General features: G+C 41.2%; 1 long non-coding RNA gene across 1 annotated transcript in view; it reads left to right on the forward strand.

The window, feature by feature from the left end:
- Window positions 1-6: 6 nt before the first annotated feature.
- The window catches only part of LOC112213592, a 47,453-nt gene continuing 28,759 nt past the window's right edge, over window positions 7-18,700 (forward strand). Inside the window, exon 1 of the long non-coding RNA XR_002947488.1 lies at window positions 7-2,547. This is a non-coding gene — a long non-coding RNA (uncharacterized LOC112213592). The remainder of the gene's footprint in view (window positions 2,548-18,700) is intronic.

Genomic DNA, 18,700 nt, shown 5'->3' on the forward strand with positions numbered 1-18,700 from the left:
CCGCCATAGCCGCTCCCCGGGCAACGAAGGAGGAGAAACCGGCGTACCATTCTCTTTTCCTTTTTTCCTTTCTATTTTTCTCTCTTTCTCTCTTGCGATCCGCGAGCGAAGATACGTGTTTCTTCCGCGGCGACGTTCTAACCTGCACCAGCTCTCTGCACGAGCTGTCCACTCNNNNAGCGACGCTGTTCGAGTAACATCGAAGGGCAGACGGGTGCCGAGTATCCGTCAGCGGATCATGTGACGCGGACCTGAACACGCTCGACGTTGCCCTTAAACGCGTGTGCCCGATGACAGCGGGCGAAACGGCGCTGCCGACGACGTCGCCCGTGCTACGTCTTCGATTCGCTGCGTGGAACGTGGACGACGACCGGTGCAAGTTGGTGCCAGTGCGCTAACCTCGATTCCGTGGCATCGCGACATCACGAACCTCGCGGACTGCGTTCGCCGCTCGATCGCTAGCTCTCGGTGAGATTACGCCGTGTGCGCGGTAAAGAAAGCAGCGGGTCGCCAAGCTCTCGGACGAGATGCAAAGCTACGATGACACCGGTCATCGTGGAGAAACGACAGCCTGGAATTAGTAATCGGCCAGTATCGACTAACGGTATCGTTTGATGACTCGAAGCGACGCACGAGAACGTGGTCCGCGATGCTGTGATGGTTCGTCGTCACTGCCGAACATGCGTTGCATCGTAAGCCGCTTTCAGCGATCGAGCTTGGTTGCTTGCCTACGATATACGGCTGTCGCAATCGTTCTGGTGACGTGATTCGAAAGGATCGTCCGCTAGGATGGTGGCGAGGGTCGTTGAGATGGGAAATGTTGACGCACGGCATCCGCACGTTTCGCAGACTCGCTGCATCGACGTGTTCGGCCAACCAAGGCCGACGTTCTCGACGAGCTAATTGATTTATATCTTCGGAAAAGCCTGGCCGGTGAGCGATCTCGGCGCTATCGTTGGCTGCTCGGTAACAAAGCGAGAGACGCTCGACGAGATGGTGGAGAGGTCGCGCGAATGAAAGAAGAGAGTATATCGGCAGAGTATCCTTCAAGGGGAACAAAGAAGAGGAACACACGTGTTGCTCGAATGCAAAACAGCTTCTTATACGTGGAGGCTGTCGTTGCGTGCTCGCCGCAGCCAAAAAGTTACGCGAGATTGTGCAACGCGCGAATCGATATCATTCGGCGGAACGTCCGAGACCGATCTGAACAGCTATCGTATTTTACTTCTCGCGCAGAGGATAAAATTCTGGCCTGGTGCGAGTTCTGCGCGCCGCTGGAATGACCTTAACCTTTGGCGTTTCGGGGGAAGAAGCGGTCGAGGGATTAGACGTCGGACAGGGATCGTGGAGAAGCGTGAAAATTCGAGAAAGAATCCCCCTGCGACGTGACGGATCTAATTGAACGTATAACTGTACGCTCTTATCGACGAGCAGTCCGTAAAAGTAAGGGATGGAAGAAAGGATGAGAGGCACGTTGACGCATTGGTGCTGGATCTTTAGGCGAACGATCGCTGCACACGTTTTGTACCGCGACGATTTCTCATCACGTACGTCACTCTGAATCTCATCGACCAACATAGTGATTCGAGCGCCGCCGAATCGTAACGCAATTACCAAGTGTCTTCTAAACGATAAGCATCGATCATCGACATCGAACGAATCTCTCCTTATTGAGAAGCGCGTCGCACCACGGAATACTTATACCGAATATTTCAACAGCGACTTATTCGATCGAATACGATCGGCAAAACATTTTCCACAACCGCATACACGTAGAGCGAGCGGACGCGCGAATAACTAGGTTCTTCTCACGAACGACAAACGTACGAGCCCCCGGTATCGTCCAAGTTTCATCAGCAACGGCCAACGTCGAAGACGCTCTTTGTAAACGAGTGCAGTCAGCGTCGCATACAAACAGCTCATTTGCATTCTAACGATACGCAAACATGGCCGGACGGTTCGCCTCGGTTTGGAACGCAAGTCGGCGATAGTTTGATCGTTTCGGCAAGATCGGTAGCGCTGAAACGTGCTGCACGTTCCGCGACTTTGGACACTGTGCTTCGGACTAAAGCGTGGATCGGTGGTGTCTGGCGATCGTGTCGAGTCATCGTGTTGGGCCTGCGATGAGTTCGGTTCAAGGATAAACTCAACTTGTTGCGAGAGAACACACGTACACGAGGTGGGTGGTGGAGGAGGAGTAGATGCGTGTGGAAGTGTGTCTTGGCGTGAGGCGACGCTTTGGTGCGAATGTGTGTCGGCTGGTGTGGTCGTTGGTGTCGCTGCTGATGGTTGCATCGCAGCCAGCCGTAAAGGAATACGCTATTTCGCGCGAGTGTCGGTACCGTGGCGTCGTGGAGGTGTCGTTGCTCGGTCGACCGGTGTCGATTCCCTCGATGATCGATCGACGACGCGGCCTCCGTTTCTTTCGATCGATTTCGCGACCGTGTTGTATCGAGCGGCCTGGTCGTTCTCGCTCGTCCGTACTTTCAACCGCGTCGCACACGAGATGAGCAACGGGAGCAACGTGCTCGTCGAGCATCGGTGTTGGTGAGTACGGTCAGATGTATGGCGTTCCTCTGCCTCTCCATCCATGTGTGTTGTATGTGCGTGTGTGCGCGCGCGACTCTCGGTCTGTATGATTTACGTGTGCATGATCTACGTGTGTAGGTGTGCGGAGCCGTGGGTGCGCGCACGATAGGATGGTTAGGTACTTAGTAGCTCGTTACTGCCACCGAACTACCATCGAAGTAGTTTAATCCAACGACGTCGCTGCGTGTTGTATTAATGTCCTGCTATTAAACGGCACTAACTCTTTTGAGACAGACCGCTGCAACTAGCGCGCAAGCACACGCGTCTTTTTCCCTATCGATAATTGGCTCTTCCGATTTGCTCGCGGGTGATATCTTTCTAAATCAATGGTTATTGTTTTCTATAGGATGAGGTAGGTCAGTCGCGACGTGTATTTAAAGACTACACGGGAAAAAACATGATAATCCAGTTTGTTGGTTTTCTAACTTCTATGCTTTTATTCATATATCGACTGCAGGATCTGTGCAGAAGCTAAGGCCCGAGGCTGGGTATTTTTCATAGAGTACGATATTGAAAGAGCGGCGTGCGAGCAAATATGAATAACTCTTTTGTATAATGCGTTTACCCGACACTTTGTGCACATCGTATCAAAACATTAAAATATTTATTTAGAGTCCGGCGGTGTGACTCTGTACGCATTCGATGGGAACTTGTAATTCGTTGTTTGAGTTGGAATATTTCGTTCGTATACTTTTCAGTATTTTCTAAAGAATTTTGGAGATATCAAGACCCTCTTTTATTTTCTTTTTTATTTATATCGTAATGTTGCAGTCTTTGAGAGAATACAGGACATAAGTGCACGCAGATAGATTTGGCTTGGCGAGTAAGAACTTTTTTAATTATTTTTCGTAATTACGTTAGCTTAGCTTTTCGGTTCGTTTTGAGTGAAAATTCACTTTTACTCGTATCTAGTTGAGAAATCCATTAGACGTTAATATATTTCCTGTTATGGCCGTGAGATTTTGTCAACTGCCAGAAATCGATGGAAAAGCAAAATTATATTCGGTAAAAGAGAAGCGACAAAAAGTAGGTTCTGCCATGTATATGCATTGAAACTTTAAGCCAGTCTCTTTAGGAGACGAATCCTTTTATATTCGGATTTTGTTTCTCGGCTTTGGTTTATGTTTGTGATACTCGAGAAGAAAAATGCAGATGAGAAAAATACATAGAGAAAGAAGGGAAGTAAACAAAATACGTAGAAAGAAGAAAGTAAAATGCAATATCGTACGAAATGCGAGTACATCGAAGAAATTTTTAAAAAGTTTCATTTAAAAATTGCAACACGATAGGTACAATTAGAAAGAATATAACGTGATATTATCATAGCATAGATGCTGTTGATATTACAATGTCCAGTCGCAACGCGGTATTCCGATATATGTCGAAGTTATCTCTGTTCCCAAGTTTTACGTTTTCCACGAAAAACATTGTAAAAGTTTTTTGGTCGTCTCGCATGTGACGTTTGATCCTCTCTAACTGTATCGTTATACTCGCTCTTGGCGGAATTTTTAACTCTCGTCATCTATGTACACGCTTCTTTCGTAACAATAATTTTCAAGTTTCGAACAAAACGCAAAGATTCTTTGGTATAAAAAGTAACACAAATGAATTCCTCCTCGTAAACTGGTTAGATGTATAATGTCTGTGGATATTGCGATTTCAATGATTTAGTAATTAATACTATTGTTACTCATGTAGGAGGCATAACGAATATAACGAATATTTAACGCGTAATACAACACGAACGTAACAAATTCCCAAATCTCCTGCGTTGTAGGCAATAGGATATTTTATTCAAACAGATTGTTTTCGTTGCACCATATCGTTCATTATTTTGTAGCTGTATTTTAGGCAGGAATAACAGCTTCAATAATTTTGTGTAATTTTATTCTATAAATAATAGACACGCGTGTATTATCTGCCGTAATATTTTTCAGATGTTAATCACTCTTGGCACGTTTCTTTTAATTAATTATTTATAGATGCATCCACTATTCTAATAGGATATCGGCGAATTAATTGCAATGATCGGTCGAGTTTCGTCATTTTTGCGAAAGATTCGTTTGCCTTAGCGTTGTCGACGTCCGGTCAAGCGAAATAAAATTAACCATAAAATTATTTAATTAGAAAGTGAGATTAAAAACTAGGATCAAACAGCATCAAACAGCCGAAGATTAAAAAATAAGTAAGATTAAATGATCGAAAAGGAAGAATTAGATAAAATGGAAGATCTCCTTCAGTCGCTGGAGCAGATATTAAGATTTTCCCCTGTCACAGTGTTCGTTTGTGCGAATGCTGGTATTGCATTTTATCGGATTTTGTGCAATTACAGGATCGGCGAGTGGGGGCAAACTGCGGATAGAGAGCGAGACGAATTAAATTTACGAGTGTCTAGCAAATATGATTGGGGTGATAAACTATAGAAAAACACAGGGTTCCGCCCATATGTGCGACGTTTATGTGACGATATTTGAGGCACGTGGCAGAATCGTAAAAATGGGGGCGCCAGTTTTAGTATTACCTATTCAGAACAAGGGGAAAGACGTCGAACCCCTAAAATTTGTAATTTATAGCCTGTTTGGTTATTTTATTTGCTCAGATAGGCTTGCCTCAAGTTTTATTTCTTTCCTTGCAAAATTTATAACTTTGGTTATTCGCAGGTGTTAAAAAATTTACTCGATCTAATGTTATTCCATGCACAGCTTTATATTTTATCATAAATCCACTATACGGTCCACTATAAATTAGTTGTAGAATCGTTAGACCTAGTACCTGTTTCCTCGTTGATTCACGAGGATAATTACACTTGGACGTTCTGATTGGAAATCATTTCGATCCTTTTCTGCTGCTTGCCGCACTGTGCAAAAGGGCGAAGTCGAGTCTCAAACTTCCACTTTGTTACGAGCATGTTAGAGAAAGATTTGTTCACAACGCTTTAATTTTTACTTTTACTAGGATAGGACTTTTTGTAGTTTTTTTCTTCTTTTTTTGAGGAATGTTTAGCAACGGGAGTTGAGGAGAATTGCTTTACACGAAAAATTTGCGACTTTGGTTGATTTATGGAAATAAGGGTAAACTTGCGTAATAAAGTAGAGCTTTCGTCTATATTTTATCGTGCATGTAATACTTCACTTCCGCACAGAGTTGTCTTAAAACAATTATTTTCTAGTTGGATGATTTCCCCCGTTAGTTGACATATTCGTGAAATTTTTCTCGCTTACAGAATTCATTGACAAAACGTTATCGTTCTTTCGTAACTTTTACTTGTTATCGAGCTTTACGTTAATCCATACGTTAAACGAATTTGGGGGAATCGTAATCTATTTTGAAACTATCGCGTATTTCATGAAACTTGCGCACAGCACTTACAGTGAAATCCAGCGAGTTTAGACTCGGTTGAGTACACATGCATCGAAAAGATTTTCAAACTCGATTTTCTCGAAACTTAAATCTCAGATGAACAAGTATCTTTCTTTTCGAGTTATTTTTACAATGAATTTACAATCTTCGATGATTTCATGACGAAGAAAATAGTTTGTGATTTTGACGTCACGGTGAGCTAAAAATATAACTAGAAATGAAATTAAACTAACAGAATATGGATATTAGCGTGTAATTTGAAAGTTAGGCGGCGTTCTAGAAGACCAATTACATGACTTGTGTCCGCAAGTACCAACTATTCGCAAATTCAACGATAGCAGATTGCTCTCGTCAAAAACGTCGGAATAATTCTTAAGAGAAAACTTCGCGTGTACCACGGCTAGTTAAATGAAAGTTGAAATTGAAATGAAATTAAAGTAACAGAATATGGATATTAGCGTGTAACTTGAAAGTTAGGCGGCGTTGTAGCATACTAATTGCATGACTTGTATCTGAAAGTACAAACTATTGGCAAATTTAACGTTAGCAGACACTGTATCGATTTCTCTCACCAAAACTGCCAGCGTCGGAGAATAATGCTTCAGAGGAAACTTTTCACGTGCCGGGAAAAATTCTGCCTGGCAATCTGAGCAATCTGAGCGACGTGCAAGGTGTCTATTACTCGCGTAACGGAATTTCGCGGAGGTATCCCGATCGGAGAACGAATGTGCCCGTAAAGTGAAATCAAGTGGCTTATTAATCTCGCATAAAGCGCGGCCGAGGAATCGCTGCTCCAACCGGAAGGAAATTCGATCGGCTGCGGCGGAAGTTGTAGCGCAGGAACCTGCTCTTTAGTCGCAGCCGCATTTCATCCGTGAAGAATCGCTTGGATTATCGTTGCTGGATTGCTTACTGCGAGATGCCCCAACTATCGGGAAAGCGAACGTCGATGGAACGTGACAGGGTATGCAGTAAAAATTCAGGCAAATTTATTAGAAACGATGGCGAAGATCTCGAAAGAGATACCGAGAGAGATTGCAGGATTGAATGAAGCTAGGTCAATCGTAAAAATTCGGATTAGTCGGAAGACGTATTAGAAATAGAAGTTTGAATAATATCGTTTCCCCTGTGAATATTGTTGCGTCAATCGCGTGATCCGCATCGGACGACCTAAAACAAACTTCTTTTTAACGACGAACTTGCTTTTATTTTTGTATCACGTTTAAACGTTTGGAATGAAAAGACCCAAGAATGATATTTACATAGAGAGTTTCATAACTCAGTCGCAGAAAAGTCCTGAGCTTTCCAAAAGTTATAATTGAATGCATATGTCAGTGATGAAAGTACGCAGGGATTTGAAACACATTTCAAACTTTCAAAAACTCGAGTTTATATAACATGGTTTAGAGATGTATGCGATTGTACGAATTGTCTTACATAGAAATTATATTATATATTATTACGTTGCAAAAATATCGTTCAAGATATTTTTATTATATTTTCTATTGTGTTTATTGTGCTGATGTTTATTGTGCGATTCGACTTGGACAGATTTTTGCGAAAAACTCGAAGATACAAATATGCACAAAATATTAAGACAATCCTCCATCTAATTTGCATTTTTTTTAGTTATATTCATGAAAACATAAATTTTTCAGTAATAAACAAAACGCAGTTGCAAATTGTTACCGCAAAGAGTAACAAGCAATAGGAATTGTTTCGTCTGCTTTCGTGAATTATCGTACGGCTTATCCAAAGATGAAACAGTTTACGCATCCACACGGATAATCGAGAAGATATGCCATTTATTTCAGTTCTATTAAAACTTTGCTTTGTATGGCTTTGATCGAACCTCCAATTTTATCTGACTGGTACAAGTGGAGGCTCAAATTGCAGCAAGATCACTTTGCAACCCTTTGTATCACGAATATACCCTTTAAGTCTTTGATCCTATGAATGCCTATATGCGTTAAGCAAAATCCATTCTCTTGCTCTACGAACACATGCATAGATATATGGCTGGCTACGCGATGGAGAAAATTCCATTGCTATACGAATACACGCAAACGAAGGAAATAATGGACCAAGTCTGTGTACCAAGTTGTTGCACAAACAGAAACACACCCATACGTATCTTACAATCGCGAATTGAACGTCACTTTACCGTAACGATTTAACGTAAATTGCTAGCTCTTTTACTAGACCTTCTCCAGATTTACGTACGTCGTAAATAATGTCTCGATCGTTTGCCGCGAATATTAATTAGTAAGAATATAAATTAATAAAAGCATAATAAATAGAAGCGTGATTGGACTGAAAAGTAAAGAAACGTAAAATCGAGTTGTACACTTTTATATCATTTAATCGCGTCTCAATATCAAATCTACCTAGGACACTCGTGCATATGGTTTTCACGTATGCTTTCTAAATGGAAACTATATCGTTCCGCTGCTTTGCAGCCTATCCGCTCGCATACTCGCTGATGTTGGATTCCATCCATGCGTTATTACCGCGATTTATTCATGAAACAGCCGACTCGCGTCCCACATTTATTCGACAGTTTTACAACTGTCACGCGAGCTATCGGTTCGCAATAAATACAGAAACGCTGGTGAACAGAGCGTACGCTTTTCCTTCGATATGATAAATCGAAGATAGCAACGAAAGAAAGAGAGCGGCCACCTGCAGGGCGAAACATTCGACCTTGTATGGAAATTTAGCGCAGTTTATACGATACCCATAAACCATCCAGAGCTTGCAGCTTCTGTAACAACCGATTCAACGCTCTCACGAAGCTCGCTGCTTTTTATTTCCATCGTCGGTTTCCTCCGGCTTCTCCCATCCCTCGCCTTCATCTTTCCCCTTCGTTCTTTTTGCGCGTCCCTTTTCCATCCTCCCCTCTTTGTCTCTGTCTAATTTTTCCGTTCCACCGCTAGGGCAAGCATATTTGGAATACCGGTTCGTTTAAGACGAGCAAAGAATCACAGCAGACGAAGGAATAAAACTGCGAAATATCATAGGGAAACCAATAAACTTTTGTATTATTTCAAACTCTCCGACATACTCTGAGGTTCTGGCATATTTTAACGACGGCTGCACGATTCAATACTTGTCAGAGAACTTTTGCAAATTGACGTTCTTCCACTCTGCAAATCGAATAGAAAATCCACAAATGTTGCTCTATTGCTCGCGGCGTTAGAAATTCGATAGCGTCGGTAGTTTTTTCTTTCTTTTTCCCCAAGATACTCGGTAGTTTCTTAAACGTTCCAAACTAGCAACAGCGTCTGAAATATGCTGATCGTTCTCTGTCTATTTCTCGACTTTTCTTGCTAGCGGCAAATTTATGCATCATCCGACCGACGCGATAAATCATCCAGTCACCGATTTCGTCCGAGCGACGAAATAATAAATCAGCTTCTTGCGGCGTGTCCCCCAAGGCGTTGGTTTACTCTGCCCAGCCGTGGCGGCGTGTTCGATCCGCGAAACTCGATCGAGATTTACGAGACGCGGCGGTGTTCCTTGAGCTGGGCGCGCTATCGCCACGCGCGACGTTGTCTCGGCCTGATTGCGTCACGCGTCAGAAATCGCATCCGTTTTGTCGACGCCGGCTCGAACAACGTTATCTCCGCGATTCTTCACCAGCGGAAGCGTCGCAAATTCACCCGCGGATGCGAAACAAGCGCGAATGCGAAGGAGGCTCCCCGCGGAGCTGAGAATAATGTTGGGATTTTTTAGCATGGAGCGAGGACGAGGCGCGAATGTGACAAGCGACGACGTTCGTGGATCGAATAAATCTCACTCGATTTCTATCTCAGAGAAAACTACGCACAGCCAACCGACGCTACAACTCAGAGAATCGAGGACTACGACCGAGAGAACGGAGGACTATCATTTTCGACTAAAACCGGAGGAGGAAACAAGTAGTTGTAACGCACAAGTGCAACGCTATACCGCAGAAAATATTATGCTTCTATAGTTGCGTAGAAATATTGGCTTTCCACGATTTACGCGGATGGTCTCGAAGTACAAATGTAATTTTTCTCCAGCTTGATCTCTTATCGGAAGAAACTTTTCTCCGTATGCTGTGCATAGTCTACGACACTGCCGTGGCGGACGCGAATCGATCAAGAGCCGCAAAGTTAGAACCGGTTAAGCGGTTTTCAAGTTACAGAGGCGCGAACAAGCGTACATTAAGGCCAAACACAATGCAACCGTGTTCGTAGCGTGGTCGGGTAAAAATATCAGCATTTTCGGGATTAAAGACGATAAGAGCATTTCAAACGAGGGACTGCAGCACTGTTTTACGCAATGCAAACGACGCTGCATTAAGCGTATGGCCGCTAAAGGGGAGCACTTTGAACGCGACCGTGTAGATTTCGTGAAATGTTGAAAGGAACGATTCTCGTCGATTATTTCCGCGAGATTTTTCTTCGTGGCGCGATTTAATAGACTTGCAAGCATGGTGTATTTGTACGCAAAGTTTCATCGAGATCAGCAACTTGGAATCGCGTAACGCTACTTGTTGGTAACTTACTAACCGTGCAAACTAACTGTTAGCTTACTGTTAGGTGGAAATATAGAAACGTTTCTGGCCGCAGATAAATTATCGCGTTTGAAGAGCGAAACAGGTGCGCCAATATTAGCTTCTTAACAGATTTATGCGGAGCTGAGCGTTTGTTCGTTGATTTGACGTGCAGCGCGCCGAAATAATTATTATCGGAATTATCGCAGCATAAATTTGTTTAGCTGCAATCACCGCACACCGTACTCTCAAATTATTCCGTTTTTGCACTGCAGTCATCGTAGCCTCGTAATTATATCGATACGTCAACTTGAAATCGCTCGATCATCGCGCCCCTCTAAACCCAATTCCATTAGCTTTCACGACGAATAACTTTCTTTGCTATAATCTTTTGTGACGGCCACTGTCGGCCACTGAAAGCTTTATTTCTCGAATTATATTCGCAATTTTCAAGTACACTAAAACTGGAATATTCCTCGTTGTTTTTGAAGTCGAGCGATTAGACTCTCCGAATATCGTTATATATTTAAAGTACGTAAAAGTATGCAGATAAAATAACGCAGTGTAGAATAATTGACGTATGAACGCACGCGAGTTGTAACACGAAGCATGCGACGTGTGGAAGATGCTACTATACTGAAAACAACGTGCTGTTGCAATAACGCGGGCTTTACTTTTTAGACATTACGTTCGTGATTAAAGTTGCAGGAAGCTAAAAGCATTGTTTCTATCTACATTTTCACCCTTGGCAAATTTTCTCGAGAGTTTAATAAATAATACTGAATTCTTTGAAATAATTATGATAGACGTATACGAATATAGCTAGGCTGTATTTTTAAGACACGAAGACCACGCGATAAGCCTGTCTTTTACGATGAAAACACAACAAGTCGTTTTCTGTCGGTTTTCTAATTTTAATATCTTTCAAACTTTACGACGAAAAAGAAATATACTGGCACACAATATGCGAACGCGGGAAGAAACTGTTAGATCTCGCCCAAGGAATCGTCTGTGAAGTCGCAAACGATATTTTAATATCTTCGATGTTCTAATGATTTTCCATGTTTGAAACTCAACGTTTTTACGAGCAATATGTTTTAATTGCGAGGAAGGTGGAAAAAAGTGCATGGTTATAAAATAATATAGAATGACAATTTCGTTGGACGTGCCTCTAATTGACAGCGCATTGAATTTTAATATTTTAAAACAGTTACTAGAAAAATGGAAAATTTGAGTCATGTTCTTTTATGCGGAAAATACAACACGTACAAAATAGAACGCGATCGTAACCTCATAAAGACAAAATAAATTCCTATCCACTTTCCAATTTATTACCAATTTCCCATAAAAATATGCATCAGACTATCTATAACGTCCTTAACGTCAGTTTGCATCTTCTAAGGAGCTGGCTTGCCTTCCAATCGTATCGTATTTCGTAAAGTCGTCGGCGTTTCAAGCGCTCACACTGTCATCAGAGAGACTATTTGCCTCTTTCGTGAATGTGAGGGCAGCGCGTTGTACCCGGCAGACAGGAAGAATTAATGAGAAGCAACGGAAGAGAGGGGAAGTAGAGAAACTCCGACGAAAAGAACGGGGAGAATAAAATTCGTGTATCACGAAAAATTGAAATTTTCTAAAAATATGTTGCGATTAATTAACAGAAAAACGAGAAGAACGTGGGCGGAAGGTATCAAGTGAGAAAGTTTCCGCACACACGCAGAAGCGAGGCAAGGACGCTCGTTAAGCTGGATGCTGTTTCCGATCTTTGTAGCGGATTTAGAGAAAGTAACGAGGAAAGATTAGAGAGCGGCCGGTAAAAAAGTTGTGCAGCTTAACGTGGCCAGACGACACGGTGTTGTTGGCAAGGCAGGAGGTTGAAACGAGAGAAACGACGAAGCATTCGGAGAAACAGCTGGAAAGGGGAAAGTTAATACCGAGGAAGAGGAGAAGTCGAAGATGACGATGATTTTCAGAGGAGAAGGTGGAAGCAGCTTCTCCTGTCGTAGATAAAGTCCACGCTGTCGTCTCCCGTTTTGACTTTTCCTCGAAAAGTACGATGGTGCGAAAAGTGCGTCTGTGCGGTGAGTTGGCGGTTTCGAAAGTAAGTTGGGCGGCGTTGTGGCAAATAACGAAGCAGCATTTCCCCTGAAATCGCCACAGTCTCGGCGAATAAACCAACGTGCATTATGGCTCCCAGGTCGATGCTTCCTATCGGAGCCATTATCTCGTTTTATTCGAAGCAACGGTGCAGGCGCGCACGTTGCAATCTCTTGTCGGCATCGTTTATCGGCTGCTTTTGTGATGCTGCAGCGGAACTAGTTTATCGCAAAATGCCTACGCAAAATATTGGCCGGCGGTTAGCGAATTTTGTATTCGAAGCCTGTTCCTCGAACGCCTGTAGCTTGCGTGCGGTAGCTACGGGCCAAAATGTAGCGTGCTCGTGAATCAAACGATCGAGCGATAGCAAGCATAAACGCGTCACAATTGCCTAATTAAGTATGTATATGTATATTAAATTGAGGCGAAGATTTGACAAATCTCGAAGCACCGAAGAACCATAATTTTGGACAGCGTGGTTAACGAACTTCTCTGTTGAGGCAACGTTAAAACCAGAGAACAGAAAACGTACTAATTCTAAAGCGCGACACTCTACGCTGTACACCTGTACGCTATACGTATTGTATAACACAGTATACCCCTGTAGAAAGTTTAACAGGAGCATAGACGTCGATTTCTCATTTTGCAAACATTCCAATTTTTGCAGTATCCAGAGAGCACCAAAAAATGATTAAAAAAGTATCATAATATATATATATATATTAGGTAAAAGAGCAATAAATATTAGAGAGAGACGTATAACGCGAAAGCATAAAAGATAAATGAAGGTAATAAATCGAAGATAAAGGCAGTTGAAATGAATTATTGTATGAAATGCTAGAAACTAAGGATACGTGGGTGTATCGAACGAAGAGATAAAACTGCGAATGAGAATTGATGTAGATATTATAGAAACCATTAAAGCAAAGTGTCTCGGATGGTATGGACGTTTATAACGAATGGGAAAGGATAGATGGTCAAAAAAGATATTCAATCGGACTGGAGAACAGGGAAGGAAGAAGGTGGCAGGCAGCGAGAAAGTCACGGGAAAATGAAGGCAAACGAAAGATGATGAATAAGGGATCCCAGAGATGGAATGTGTAAAATTCAGAAAATTGTTCAAACGCCTCGCTGCCGGTGTTTCCGTGATAAGAGCGTGAAATTTTACCGGCGATTAATGGAATTTTCTACTAATAGGACAATCGCTTTTCTCGTGTGAGATTTCATTCGTTCAACTAGGTAGGGATTAAGATTAATCGACAGGTTCTTGAAATATTTATGGGGTCCATGTCTCCTCGTCTGTCGAGTCACATAATTCCGTCGATACAAGCGACTGCACAGAGTTACCTTCCTTTTGTACTTGGAAAAATCGAACCTCTTTTTCGAACGCCACGAACGCTACGGCATGAGAAACCCCTTCGTCTTTGTCGCGACGAAATTATTTTATTACGTCGGTGTATTTAAGGTTTCTCTTAAGGAATCTACGTGCTTTGGATAATTTTCAATATCGTGTTTCTGTTTTTTCAATGTCCGTGGTTCTTCCAACGCCGCTTTTGCCAATTCCCTTGCGCTTGCACCACTTTCGAGTTGTTTAATCGTGTCGTATTTCGTTTCGACAGTCAGAGCGCTGTTAGTTTCGTACTAATTTTCATAATGGGACGTTTTAATGTTTAACCGAGCAGCCGTCAATTTCAAATACATTCGAAAGTAAACGTCGACTGTTACATATTCAGTTTCAATGCAGATATGGATTTCTCCTTTAATATATATACATAGACAAAGTATTTTTGCACTTTCGCGCTCTTAAATTTCCCATAAGCGCGTTAAAACGCTCGCTCTAGTTACAGCCTTTTCCTTAAAACGTAGTTTCACCTATAATTTTTGAAACAGAATTACGACCCGCTTTACACACTTTCCACTTAGACTGTAATTACGAGACGAGTATAAATTATACTTGTTTATGCTAATTCTCGTTCGAAAGCTCCGCTTTGCCGCGTATTACGACGGCCAAAGGGTAGAAATTGCGGAAACACGGTAGAAAGGGTCAGGAGAGAAATCTGGTAACAGGGAAAATGGCGCTTTGGTTTTTGTCGCGCGACTATTTGCCCTTAAGCGCGGGTTACAAGCAGCAACGAGGCTGGCAACGCTGGAAAATCACAGAAAAAGCGTTTCAACGCAGAACCTGGCCAAGCAAGGGATCGGCTTGAATTCAATGGAGTGTACCGGCACTTGCCTCACTCCGCCGCTGTTTCATGCAACTCGTAACACGAGGACACCACCGTGTTCTACATTTTTTCGAGCGTAAAGATACTCCACTACGCGATGTGCCGTAACTGGAAAATATTAGGCGAGAAACGAGATTCTGGAATGTACTTAACACGAACCGCGTTGTACGCTTGGGACAAAGTTTAAGGGAGGTTTCTCGTGTAACAACGACGAAAGCGAGAGATTCTTTTCTTTTTTCTCTTTTTCTTTTTTTTTTAGACATAATTACTGGCTAGGTGGGACCAAGGCTTCGTGGAATGCGAATATAGTCTCAAGCTACAAACGTAATTTTTTCTATCTTGTTTCAATTCCTCGTATCGTTCATCAACTTGTTAAACTGCGCCTCGTTTGGTAACTTTTTAATCTGACGCGCGCGATAGTGGAAAAACTAATTGGTCAATCAATTTCGCACAGATCTCATTCGCTTCGTTACGAATTTCCACAGGAACGGAACATCGAATTTTTATTCGATCGTTTGTTTGCGATATTCTTCTGGACAATACGAACTCGATTTATCCGCCGAAAGAAGTGAATTTCCCTCCCGAACGTCTACAGATTTCCACGTTCTCGTGCTTTTCTTTCAAAAATAGCCTCAGCTCCAGGGTTGGCCATCTAACTTTAAGAAAAGTCATAGCTTTGGCATTCCGATGACTGCGACCAATGATACTTTGCAAAAAGCATTGGCAGAAATTGGCGTTGGATTGAAATTATAGTCAAACGCGTGTAAATGAACGTATTGTATTCGAGGTGAAGTAATATCTTTTTCGTTTGAGACCAATTCGATATAAAAATGTCTTTTAACCTTCGCTTAAGAACAAGTTGAGATTTGTCAGGTGATATCAGTCTTCAAGTTTGTCTATTTGCATCGCAAAAAGGGGTCCAGTCGCACATGTCCATTAGTTAGTCTAAAGAAAAATGCATAAAAACCACTCGATTTTATCGTTGTTACACGAGAATCCGCTCTTAATATAATTGATGTAATTAAAAGTAGTTTTAATTCGCTAATGAATTGGAGGCTCAGTCCGAAAGTAAAACTTCGTACATATATGTAGGTGAGTTACGAGGCAAGTTGGATAAGAAGAAAATTCGAAAAGAAACTTGGAACTCTGCACGAATGTAGTTCACGTGATTCTGGTAGCGGAACAATTTCTTCTTCCTGCTGAAAAACGGTCGAAGGGGTGGAACCACCCGCTCCGAGAGATTTTGACTTTTCGTATTATCGTGAATATTTAGGAAACTGTATAAAAGATGTAGGGAAAAAGTTAAATTAAAAGTTTGTTCAAGATTTATCTCCGTCATTCGTAATGTTTCCAAGTCTTATTTTTCGCTGTGACACACACGGCCTTCGAAGAGAGTATACAATCACAATAAAAAGATTTCGTACCTGCGCGTACGAATAAATTGATTGTTTCATATAATGGTATCATTTTTCTCATTCAAAAGTCGCTCATCTTCGACATGTCGAATAAATAACTTTTTCGAGATGGTGCACTAAAAAGACTATTCTTTGCCTTAGAGTATCGCATGTTAAAAGCGTCAGCCTACATTTTTAACGAGAAACATCAAAACATAAAAAAGTTACAGCATTTTCTCATGAAAGTATTCCTTTTCGAAACCTACAGTGGAAAAGATCTTTTCTGAGAACGACGTCGCCTCGTCTGTTAAGTTTTTATCCTCGAAACATATTCCACCATGCTCAAACTGCGTTCTCAAAGTTTTTCCATTCGACGTCGCTGCTGTTTTTTTAAACAGCAACTACTTGAAAATTGAACCGGATCTGGGCGACCGATTAGAGCGAGCGAGATTCGTGGAAGAGGCGTGACAACCCCAGGGTTCATAAATTGCTTACCTTGATTGTATAGCACAAGCTGTAAAGTATTTCAGTATGACAAAACTCCAAATACGAGAGAGGAGAACAGCCATAAATAACACGGAGAAAAATAGTTTATTTGTGGACAAACGCTCCATTTATTCGCTTCGGCCGATACTTTATACGATGCTGCTGCGTCAATGCACTCGAACGTGTCATGTAAGTTTTATGTGTCTGCCAGATTAGCAAACACGAAGTCAGTTTCAAAGGTCTACGTATACAAACCGAATTTTATTGTATATTTTGTCATAGAAACAATTTATCTTACGACTCTTTTCTTGTTTTATGCATTACATTTACATAACAGCGCGAAATACCTTAACATTTTTGCGACATATCGACGTATTTGCAGAAGGCTCTTGGAAAGACTTAAATTATTTAATTGGTGGAAATTTCGGCACGAAATTGTAGCATAAACCAACTGCAATTATGTTAGGATCGGATCAGCGGTTTCATCGATGTTGAAAGATTAAATATTGAGACGGAAGAGATTAATATATCGTTAAACTGTTACGATTTCATGGGCAATAGATTGATTTTAATACATATCATTATTTAATAAATTGATATGATTTCATGGCGTAATAAACGTGTACACGTTTTGGAGAAATTTTATTTTATACTAATTTTTGCTTTTTTCTTTTAACGCACGTGATAATTCGCGTTGTTCCTATCTTTTGTTTAAATCAAATCGATAGGAAATTGAATGGGAAATCAAATTGATCGTTATATACATATTTGTTTCATCAGAGATCGTATTAATTTCTATAAGCTTTGGAATGTTTGATTTACAAGATCAGCTAATATTTAATATTCCCAAAGGAGAAATTATCAACTAAAATCTCCACCGATCAAAAACAATTTTCGTTAGGAATTGCATTAAAGAATTAAAAAGTCTTGCAAGTCCCTTAGAAGTTATAGTTAAGCAGCGATCGATCGATACGCAACTCAAAACGCAATTTATCTTATTTCCTTCGAAACGTTTATAACTTTTCCTTACACCTTTTTTTTTTTATTAAATTATGGAGGTTTCTTAATTTATTACGGGGTCAATGCTTACGCCCATGTATATTGCGGTTATATTTATCTCAAGCTCAATCTAAACAAAGCAAAAAAAAAAAAAAAGATAGACCTTTGAAGCGATCAACAAAATTAAACCTACTTTTTACCTTTTTACATTTTATAAGTTATTTTAGTCTTTGTATTTTCGGTTGGGTATATTGTCATTTTCTCTTTTCATCTGCTCCTTTTTCTGCTTTCTACTCAATTTCTCTTTTCTCTTTCTCCGTTTGTCGGGAATTGTTATTTTGCACGATCGCAAAGCACAATCGGTTTATCGCTTTCCCGATGGCTCGGATCTAACTAAAGTTTTCAACGAGATCAGTTTAAATATTATATTTAGGAACAACAGCCAACTGTCGCCTCTTCTCCTTTTCGTCCATCGCTTCGTCGTTTCGTTTCGCTTTTAATTAAACGCATTGCTCATTTTATACGCGCACGTACACCGTCATAAATAACTTTTCCTTCTTTCAATTCGTTATTTATCAGTATTACTTGTTGCTCCACACGTTTCACTTTTAATCTCGAAAAATTCACAAGCCAACTTGGAGCATCACCAAAGTACCACTCAGCCTGATGAAAAAATATCTGTTTTCCTTTCCTTCCCTGTCCTTCCATTTTTTTTCCTACCTTTAAACCGTCTTTTTACATCAAAAGCGTCTATTTTCTCTCTTTACGTCTTTCTCACATTTTTTCTTTTTTCTTTTCCTATTTTTTATTATTTTTGTTATATGCAAACGATTTAAGCATCTTCGGAAACGCCGAGTTTCGATCTCGACGGATTCAAATTACTTTAAACAAGTGGAAAATACAGAATACAATTTTCTCCAGTTCGGAAATTCATCGAGCATTCTTGAACTTGACTAATTTCAGATTCGACTAGAGTAAGTAATCGACGGAAGGTTATTCTACGCGCGGGAATAAGCAGAAAATATAGA

This window comes from Bombus impatiens, unplaced genomic scaffold (assembly GCF_000188095.3).
Source record: "Bombus impatiens unplaced genomic scaffold, BIMP_2.2 scf_0814, whole genome shotgun sequence".
In the NCBI taxonomy this organism is placed as follows: Eukaryota; Metazoa; Arthropoda; class Insecta; order Hymenoptera; family Apidae; genus Bombus; species Bombus impatiens.